Source organism: Muntiacus reevesi, chromosome 16 (assembly GCF_963930625.1).
Source record: "Muntiacus reevesi chromosome 16, mMunRee1.1, whole genome shotgun sequence".
In the NCBI taxonomy this organism is placed as follows: Eukaryota; Metazoa; Chordata; class Mammalia; order Artiodactyla; family Cervidae; genus Muntiacus; species Muntiacus reevesi.
In genome coordinates, this window is record NC_089264.1 from 5,318,812 (window position 1) to 5,330,353 (window position 11,542).

Genomic DNA, 11,542 nt, shown 5'->3' on the forward strand with positions numbered 1-11,542 from the left:
TAATTAAATAATAGCATCAAAGTGTTCAAAGGGGAACAACTCTATTATATTGTTACATATTTTAAGTGCCATGAGTGACATCAAAATGGAACTCTGCTATAATATCAAGTAACAAAAATTGGGTGATTCCATATGAATTTTAGGATTATTTGTTCTAGTTCTGTGAAAAATATCATGGGTAACTTGATAAGGATAGCATTAAGTCTGTAATTGCTTTGGGAAGTATGGCCATATTAACAATATTCTACCAATTCCAAGAGCATGGGATATCTTACCATTTTGTTGAATCATCTTCAGTTTCCTTTACTAATGTTTTATGCTTCTCAGCATGTAAGTCTTTTACATCCTTAGGTTTATTTCTGACTTTTGTGCATTCTGGGGTTTTTCTGGATGTAATGTCCTGAAAATATCAATTATGTTTAATTGTTCTATTGTATCATTTAGGGTCTCTGTTGCCTTGTTGCTTTGCTGTCTAGAAGATCTGTCCATTGATGTGAGTATGGTGTCAAAGTCTCTACTATTATTGTATCCCTGTAAATTTCCCCCTTTATGTATTTGGGTGCTCCAATATTAGATGCATCTATGTTGATGAGTGTAAACTCCTTGTATTGATCCTTTCATCATTGTATAGTCTCCTCCTCTAAATTTCTCTATGTCCTTTGTTTTGAAGCCTGCTTATCTGGCTCCAAGTGTTGGAGTCCCCGCTGTCTTGTCATTGTTGTTTGTAGGAAATGTCTTTTTCTGTCCCTCCTCTCACTTCCAATCTGTGTGTCTCCCTTGCACTGAGGTAGGTCTCTTGTAGACTCTTTGTCTTTTAATCCAATTTGCTGCTTTTTTTTAGTTGGGGGACAGCTGATTAACAGTGCTGTGTTTCAGGTACACAGCAGAGTAGTTCAGTTATACATACACATGTGTCTATTTCAAATTATTTTCCTAGCTGGCTTATTAAAGAGCCCTGAGTGGAGTTCCACGTGCTGTACAGTATGTCCTTGTTGGTTATCTGTTTTAAATACAGCAGTGTGTACATGTTAGTCCAAACCCGCTATCTCTCTCTCCCTCCCACCCTTCCTCCCGGGTTAGGATAAGTTCATCCTCTTTGTGAATCTGTTTCTGTTTTGTAAATAAGTTCCATTTGTATCATGTTTTAAGATCTGCATGTAAACAATATCATATGATATTTGTCTTTCTCTCTGACTGACTTCGCTTGGTAGAATGTCCAGGTCCATCCATGTTGCTGCAGATGGGGTTATTTCATTCATTTTTACAACTGTAGGCTTTGGCCATCTGACTGGTGTGTAGTTTTGATATCCATTTCTCTAATTATTCTTAGTGATGTTGAGCATATCCTCATATGGCACATCTCTCTCATTGAGTCACAGTCTACTTGGAGAGGGTGTGGAGAAAAAGGAACCCTCCTACACTGTTAGTGGGAATGTAAATTGGTACAGCCACTATGGAGAACAGTATGGAGGTTCCTTAAAAAACTAAAGATAGAACTACCATAAAACCCAGAAATCCCACGACCAGGCAGATACACTGAGAAAACCATAATTCAAAGACACATGCACCTCCAGTGTTCACTGCAGTGCTATTTTCAATAACCGGGACATGGAAACAACTGAAATGCCCATCAACAGATGAATGCATAAAGAAAATGCAGTGCATTTATACAATGAAATATCACTGAGCCTTAAAAAAGAATAGAAATGCCACTTGCAGCAACATGGATAGACCTAGAGATTATCATACCAACTAGAAGTAAGGCAGAGAAAGCAGATTTCATATGCTGTCACTTACACATGAAATCTAAAAATACTGATCAACTGGGAAACTGCCTGGCGGTCTGCTGGTTTGGACTTCCAGTTTTACTGCCGAGGGCCTGAGTTCAATCCCTAGTTGAATCCCTAAGATGCTGCAAGTTGTATGGCTTGTGCCAAAAAAATGATACAAAATAACTTAGTTACAAAACAGAAATAGTCCTAGACCTTGAAAAGAAACTTCTGGTTACCAAAGGGGGAAGGTTATGGGTAAGGATAAGTTAGGAGTTTGATATTAAGATATCCACAGTGATATATACAAAATACATAATGAACAAAGGTCTACTCTATAGTACAGGTAACTCGGTAGCCTGTAATAATCTATATGGGAAAAGAACCTGAAAATATATATATAGCTAAATCACATTGCTATACATCTGAAGCTAACATAAAATTGTAAATCAACTCTAATACAACATAAAAATTAAGACACAATAACATGCAGAGAGAACCAAGTATTGCAAATGAACTCTTCCCCAAGCCAACCCAGCATCCATCTGTGGTCACATGGTTGACCACACAAGTCTAGGGGTAGAACTACCTCAGAGTAACCACAAAACTGTCAGAGGTAATAGACAGCAGTTACTTTTAAAATACTCTGTTTTGGGTTGTATGTTATGCAGCCGTAGGTAACCAATAATGTGCCCTTGACAGTGTTGAGAAGAACCAAAATTATACAGTTAAGAATAAGTGTGTGTATTTTTTTCCAGAATTTTTATCCACAGGTGAGTGTTTAAGACTTTGTTTTATTAAAATGTACAAAGGTGACTTCACAGACAGACTGTACCCCGGAGGTTTGTCCTCTCTGTGTGTGTGTGTGTGTGTACATGCATGCAATGCAAAGTTTTCTACAGAAATGTCAGAAGAGAGTTTTAAGTAAGTACAACCATTTTCTTAGGTTCTTGTCCCTGGAAAAATTGTAATATCCTCAATTAATTTCACTAAACAGTATTTCAGAGAACCCAAGGTTTGAAAGTATATTTTAAAACAACTCATGAGACCCAGCCTAAAGTGGTTGGCTCAGAATTTTAATGTCTTTTGTATGTGCTCTAAGACTGTAGATTTTGCAGCTTGTGAGAATTTTGGTAAGGAGAATTTACCTTGCAGGGTTTATAATAGGAAGCCCTTAACTGTTCTCACCGAGAGAATTTCAAATGCTAAAGTCAAAATTTTTACTTAATTTAGCAATTAACTAGTAAAGAGGTAGGTGTCCAGGGAGGCGCTGACTACTAACATTTAGGTTCCGTAGAAAGCATAACACACTGGGTTCTAGAGCCCCTGGCAGCACGGAGTTCACCTTACCCTGAGCTGAGCTGTCGCAGCCGCCTCCACCCCGTGCGCGGGGGACAGCCTTCAGCACAGACCTGGCCCAGACTCCTGCTGACCTGTCAGCCTGAATACACACAAACTACAGACTTCTGGGATGCTCCACTTGGTGAGTTTTTATAGTTTCTAAGCAATAACTTAATAGTTTAAACAATAACTAGTGACTGATCTAAAAGATATTAGCAATACTGATTGCAGTTTGGGGGTAGCCTGCGCTTGGATGAAGTCAGGACGCCCCAAATGGTCTGTTAGCCCTGGCGGTTTGGCCTGTTGGAGAGTGGTAGTGCTTTTGCTCCGCTGTGTCCCATCTGAACATGGCAACTAATTCTGAAACGGGTCAAACTCGGTGCTTACTCTTCTCTTGTCTGCTTTCCTTTATATGCAAAAGGCCTGACTGTGACCAAACTAGAAGTTAAGCTAGTTCTGTTTTACTCAGGTCTAACATAGTAATTCCTCAGGTGTAACTTAAATGATATATTTAGATATAAGTGCAAATAAGTATATTATTGACCATATAGCTATGCAGTGTTAACAGTGGAAGAGAAACATGCAGAGAATTCCAAAATACAATGATTCAAAAGATCTTTATATTTTGCAATGTAAATTTCTATCTTCAGATTCAATTGGATGCAGCAAAATTAACTTCAGTGGGAATGAAAGAGCATATCCCCAGATATTAAGGTTCAGGGATGGACAGCAGAGCTAAGGGAGCAAGGCTTGTTTGGAGGTTGACAGTGACCTTCCTCAAGGAAGGAAAATAAACTGGTATGAGGAAATGAGTTAGGGAACGGGGAAGTACAGTGAATTACTCCCTGTGTCCCTCAGAAAGTTTGTCCTGTTAACCCAGTGGTGGTGGTCTTGAATTCTGAGGTTATGGTTTATTTTCCAGAAGGTGATAAAGTAAGAGAACTCCTTGCTTTGCATGTTATGTAATTTGGACTCTGTTACGTTGTTTTGGGGCACCCTTGTAACAACTCCCAATACTTAGCAAACTTTTTAAAATATATTTTTTCTTCCTTGTACATTCTTACTACATATTTTTTTACTTCAGAAGAATGACTTCTTTAGAACTGTTTCAGAGCCAGTGATATGTACTTTAAAAGTCCTGGGTGTTCATTGGAAGGACTGACGTTGAAGCTGACTCCAGTACTTTGACCACCTCATGCGAAGAGCTGACTCATTGGAAAAGACCCTGATGCTGGGAGGGATTGGGGGTAGGAGGAGAAGTGAACGACAGAGGATGAGATGGCTGGATGGCGTCACTGACTCGATGGACATGGGTTTGGGTAAACTCTGGGAGTTGGTGATGGACAGGGAGGCCTGCGTGCTGCGATTCATGGGGTCACAAAGAGTCGGACACGACTGAGCAACTGAACTGAAATATAATCATATTTTGAATTCAAATAAATTTCTTTGCTGATAAAAAATTTTTTTTGGTCTTACTGAAATGACACAGGAACAGGAGTTCAGATTCCACAGCTATCGTATCAGGCTTCGTATGTGGCCCTTTGTATGTGGCCGCCTCTAGCCTGGGTCATGCTGGAAACCACAGTCTCTGGGACCTGCCCCGTCCTGTGAACCTGCACACAGGGAGACTAGTGTCTGGACCGTGCTCAGAACACCTAGCTGTCAGGCTTCGTAGGTACTGCAGCTGCTGCACCTGACAGCTGACAGAAGACGGTTGGTTCCTGGACCCTCAGAGCACCGTGTGTCATGCATTTTTAGACAATGCCCCGATGCAAGGCTTCCAGACAACTAAGTACTCTACCGTATTTTCATCCCTGTAGTGTTCTGGACCTTTTTGTTCGTAATATAGCCCATGTTGTTCATCAGCGGTCACCCCTAGGCCCTGCCATCCTCTGCCCTTACGCTTCTCCTGTGTCTTCTGATACTGCCTGTTTCAGCATTCTCTCCTGTAGCTTCCAGTTTTTTGTAAGTGTATATGCTCACCTTCCAGCTCCACTGATATGTGTCTCATATATATGATGGAGGCTTTTTCTCTTCTGTCTCACAAACCTCTAGAGTCAGTAATGGGGTTGGTGCCAAGGGATACAAGGTTGGCCTAACTTTCAAATCTCAAGGAAATTCACAATATTAACAAAGTAAAAAAACTGATGTCATCTCAGTAGACACAGAAAAAACACGTTTGACAAAACGATATCTGATAAAATTCTTGGCAAATTAGAAGCAGGAGACTTTTTCAAACTGAGATAGATCGTGAGCAAAAGTCAATAGCAAGCGTCATACTTCATGGTGAATGAATACTTTCTCCCCTGAGGTTAGCAAGAAAATAGAATGTCTAAAGACTTTGAGTTAACACCGTATTGAAAGTTCTAGTCACTATTATTCTTGGACAACGTGGTCATTAACACAGAAAATCTGAAAGAATCTACAAAAAAACAACTCACAAATGCACTTAGTAAGGTTGTAGGATACAAGATCATTATACAAAAATCAATTCTATTTCCATACATTGAATAATGAGAAACTGAAAATCATTTAAAACAGTATCAAAAATATAAAGTACTTTGGGACAAACCTAATAAAAGATGTGCAAGATCAGAAAACTATAAATCATTGCCAGAGCAATCTTAAATATCCAAATAATGAAGAAATATGCTTTGTTCATGGGCTGAAAGACTCAATATTGCTAAAATGGCAATTCTTCCTAGATCTATAGCTTCAACACAATCCAGGCCAAAATTTCTTGAGTGTTTTTTTTAAAGAAATCAATATGGTGATTCTAAAATTCATATAGGAATGCAAATGATGAGAATAGTTGAAATAATTTTTAGAAAGTTAAAGACATGGAAACCTATCCTACCTAGTTTCAAGCTATATTAGGTAATAATTGAGTTTGACACAAGTATTAAATAGATGAACAAAGTCCACAAATTCAGGGACAGTTGCTCCAATGAAGGTGCAATGGAGATTCAGTGGAGAGAGGGTTGTCTTTTCACCAAATAATGCTAGAACAGTTAGATGCCCAGGAGGACTCATGGGAGCAGGGGCATAGATGCAGACCACGCCAGATGTGCTGTGCTGATGATTGAAGGGCCATGAACAGCACTGCCGTCTCCATTCTGATCTTGAAAAATGGTGAGCAACTCCTGGAAAACTTAAGAACAAAGCAAGCCACCGTGCCTTGTATGGTAGCTATGTTCCCAGAAGACCCAATACATATTAGAACTATGCAGGATGATTTGTATTACATATAAGGAAAATTAGGCTCAGAAAATTAGAACAGTGGCTGGTCCGTAGTGTATGTTCAATAGTTACTGAGTGAACTAACAGACTGCTTTCTATACTCTTGCCATTTTTAATTTTAAACTTTCTCAAAGACTGAAAGGGAAAAGTGCAGTGCTTCAGATCTCATTTATTCAAGTGTGTATTTTGCTCTGGGAAATTCACTAAATAGCCCAGACTCTCCAGACTTCTCTCTCCTGTAACGTATGCGCTGAAGGAGAAATTGCTGATCCTGAGCCGCAGCTCTGCACTCATCTCCCTGCAGGAAGACTCTGCAGGGGCCAGTATTTTTCTCATTTCCAAATAACAGGATACCTTCTTAAGACTAAGATGGAGAGTCTTACTTAATTTGACATGTTGGTTTTCATTGTAATTAATCTACTCACCTGTTGTCCAGTGTTTGTCCTCAGCCTCTTCCTGCTGCAAGCCCATGGTCAGTTACAGTTTGTCCCACTGCCTATTGCAGGGAGTTGGAATCAATAACCAAACACAGTGTGGCTGAAATAAAATTTCCCCTAGATTGCAAGTGCATCAACTTGCATGTCAACTCTGATGATTCCGATTCTTATTTCCCATCCTGAAAAAACTTGGGGAACTATTTTCACCGTTCCTTTGCTATTTCAGTGCAACAACCAGATTCAATCCAACAAAATCAAAAGTCCTGAGAAATAAGTTTTATAATTGAGAAGTACATTTGTAACATCTTAAGGGGGCCCCTCAGGTGTCTCAGTTGTAGAGAATCTGCCGAGCAGGAGATGCAGGTTCAATCCCGGGGTCAGGAAAATCCCTTGGAGAAGGGAACAGCAACCCACTCCAGTATTCTTGTCTGGAGAAATCCTTGGACAAAGGAGCCTGGTGGGCTACAGTTCATGGGGTCAAAAGACTCGGACACGACTGAGTAAACAACAAAGGGGTGCAACTGCTAATTCTGAAAACAGTACAATCACCAAGCAAGACACAACGGTTCCCCAGAGCATGCACTCATCCACGCCTAGGCTGTGGGTGGTGTCGGAGGGCTCTGGTTATACATGTTGGCAACAGTAGACATCTATGGGGCTGCAAAGTGTAGCATCTTTTTTATAAATCTTCCATTTTCCAACAAGGATTTAGGTGGCTTAGAGAGGATTTTATCTGTGGAAATGTTTGATGGAAGTTAGTTAAGAGTATTAAGTGACTGAAAACCTCAAAAAGCCTGAGATGGACAGTAATTCTCCAGGCAGCATCTGCTGGATAATGTGGGATTTTCTTGTTTTAAAAAGTTGAAAATAAAAAGATTCTATTCTAAGAGGCTTCACTTGACATCAGGGAATAAACTCACAGTATTCTCCCCCATACATCAGTTTTTAATTTTCACTGATGTTTTTGCCCAACAATTGTCAATTTCTTCCAACAAAAAGGCAATCTATGTGTTTGTGATTCTGGTGGGTACAGGATTCAGCATTTACATGTAAATAGGTTTCAGCTAGTAGATCCTTGCATTTTATATACTGCTGAAGAGAACAGAACTTAATTAGGTCTCCCTTCTGCATACTTTACTAAATCACTGTTTTTGCCAGTTGTTTATATGTCATTAGTTCTACCACCTTCGCTGTTTCTTTGCAGCCCGTAGTAAGACTCTACTTTAAACTTGGATGAGGCACAGCAAGTGGGGCGTGTTGGTCAACACTCTGGACAAAACAGGTGGGGAAGCAAAGAAGTGTGTGACACAGCCACGTAGAAATTTGGATCGCTCTAATTAATCATGGTTCGGAGATGACAAAAAAATGACAATAACTGATGTGACCCTTTGAGAAACAATCTGGAACCTCAGTGCCCAGGGAAATCTCACTCGTTTTTGCGCAGCTACTACTGAGTAACATATGTTATGGCTTGCTCCTCAGTGGGGCACTTCGGAGAGTCTCTGGGACAAATCCCACACTATGAAACAATCCCCAAGTCATTACTTTTTCTCACCACACAGTGTTGTGTCCCCAAATAAAAGATGAGAGTGCCAATGCAGTGCCTTTTGCCAATGTATATAGTCTTCATAGGTCAGTTCGATCTCTGGGAGGTTTACTTGTAGGTTGAAATGTGTAAACTAGTTGCCTGTCTTGTTAAAATCTGATGGCATGTGTATCTCCTTCACTGGCTCTACTGCTTACATGTAGCCTCAGGGGCTTCCCAGGTGGTGCTAGTGGTAAAGAACCTGCCTACCAGTGCAGGAGACAAAAGACGTGTGGGTTTGATCCCCCGATGGATAAGATCCCCTGGAGGAGGGCCTAGTGACCTGCTCCAGCACTCTTGCCTGGAGAATCCCATGGACAGCAGAGCCTGGAGGACCACAGTCCAGAAAGTCACGAAGAGTCAGACATGACTGAAGTTACTTAGCATGTGTGCACACTCAGTGTAAGTGGCCTCCCCGCAAATGGCGATGCAAGTTATTGGCTGGGCATTTCGCTTCCTACAAAACGTGGGAGCGTGTACACAGACAGTACCCCTCCAAGCTGTTTACCTCAGTAAGGCAGAGGTCCCCGTGGAACGCAGCACAAGAGCTCCAGAGCAGCGCAAACCTAAGAAACAGGATTGACTGGTGTTGCAAGAAAATACTCGATTTCTATTGGCTGTTGATTCTTAACCTAAAAAGAAAAAGCCCAATTCTTTTTCAGTAGAGACTGACACTACTTACTCAATTCATGTACCAGAAAGTTTTATCACCCAAAGTAGGTGAGGTGAGAGTTCCACATCTGGGAGAGAGTATCTTTTGGTTCTCACTCACATTTGCTTGCAGCATATTGCCAGGCACTGTAGTTAAACAGATTGATCAATTATTATCTAGTTTGATTACTATACTTCACAAAACAAATACATGCCTTAAAAAAGCTCTATGAACAGGGATTAACAATACCAACAATCCAAGTAAAACCCAATAAGGAAACAGGAATGCTGACACCTATTGTTGCTATTATCTTTTTGTCAACTATATCACAAAAACAGTGATTATCTAATCAGATCCACTGCTATAAAGGCCACAGTGATTTGAAATTATCAAAGAAGAACTATCTGAAATAAAGACTTCTATGCACTATCTTTAACTACAGTTAATAAATTAAAGCTTATATAATCTTTCAAATTTAACTCCCCTTTAAGATTCATAGTTTTATATGTTTTATAATGTATATGGTAGGAAATGTGTTTTGTGAATGAAGGAAAATTTAAGGGTATACATATTAAAAATATTTAGGAGACTGAGGGCACATTCAATATAGACTTCATATTCAAAATAAGTGAATTGTAGTCAAGTGGGAAAAACTGGTGAGATTCTAACTACTGAAGTTGTATAGCTCTAAAGTTATATATATATATATATATATATATAGTTAGTAAAAATTTAAGCCTCACTACAATAATTGCTTTTTCTTATTTCAAGCATCAAAGCTTAAGATACTTTATTTGGAGCCATGTGAAACTAATAGACTGAAGACAAGTATTTCACTGTGGAAGGTCTTAACATTAACTCATCTAAGAGTAAAGACCCCCATTTTCCAACAGAAACGTCATGCTATCTTCAAACCGAAATTTGTAATCAAGAGAATATTAAAGCTGAGACTGTTTTAATGTGAACTTGGGTGGTGGATGTAATCTAGGAATGGAGTGGGATACATTGTAATGTGCCCACTGGACCAGACTGCACCCCAACATCATCACAGGGAAATAACACTGCTGTCACCTGTAAGCATCCCGTAAAATGAAGGTAGGAAAAGCTATAACCTCTACCTCCCGGGCACTATGTGTTAAAGCTCATTGTACCCTCACGTTAGACATGGAAGAGCCCACTACTGTGCCCACCGTACAGAGGAAGAAACTGATGTTTAAAGTCATTGGTTTCACAAGCTGGTGAATGTCAACAAAATATTGGAATCCGTTATTAGAAGTTTTATTCCATCAGAAGCGGAAGTAAATGTGAAATTCAGGGAAATGAGTATTCCTTCAACATAACAAAGAGTTCAGAAAATTTTGTCTGTCAAATATTCATATGCGGGTGCACACGGAGATTTAAGTTTTCTCCTTCTGGAGATGGGTGAGGTGGATAATCTCTAATAAGTGATTTTCTAGAGGGAGGTTCAGAAAATTTACAGAGCTTGGGACCAGATGTTGCCTTTCACTGTCCTCATTGCATGATACCATAATTTTATCCCACAAAACCTTTTTTGAAGGTTCAAAGTTTTCTGGAGCTAAGGGGGATTATGTTTATTATTATTATATTTATCATTATAACTACTCACACCAATCTCACATATTCTTTTTGTATGTGTGAAGTATGAAAGTCGCTCAGTTGTGTCCAACTCTTGTGACTGTAGCTTGCCAGGTTCCTCTGTCCATGGAATTCTCCAGGCAAGAATACTGGAGTGGGTTGCCATTCCATTCTCCAGGGGATCATCCCAACCCAGGGATCGAACCCAGGTCTCCCACATCGCGGGCAGATTCTTTACCATCTGAGCCACTAAGGAAGCCACATCTTTTTTAAGATAAAAATAGCTTAAGATAAAATTATAATGGATTTGCTAATTCAAAATTTAAAAGCGCATTCATTTGCTATGTACTTTTGACAAAAATTGTTAATTGTTTCCTTCTTATTGAAGCTAAGGAACTAGTTTTTGCCAAGATCAGTCAGTTCAGTCCCTCAGTTGTATCTGAATCTTTGCGACCCCAATGACTGCAGCACACCGGGCCTCCCTGTCCATCACCAACTCCCGGGGTTTACTCAAATGCATGTGCATTGAGTCGGTGATGCCATCCAACCATCTCATTCCCTGCAGTCCCCTTCTCCTCCCGCCTTCCATCTTTCCCAGCATCAAGGTCTTTTCCAATGAGTCACTTCTTTCCATCAGGTGGCCAAAGTATTGGAGTTTCACTTTCAGCATCAGTCCTTCCAATGAATATTCAGGACTGATTTCCTTTAGGATGGACTGGTTGGATCTCCTTGCAGTCCAAGGGACTCTCAAGAGTATTCTCCCAACACCACAGTTCAAAAGCATCAATTCTTCCGTGCTCGGCTTTTGTTATAGTCCAAATCTCACATCCATACAGTACTATTGGAAAAACCATAGCCTTGACTAGAAGGATCTTTGTTAACAAAGTAATGTCTCTGCTTTTTAATATGCTGCCTAGGTTGG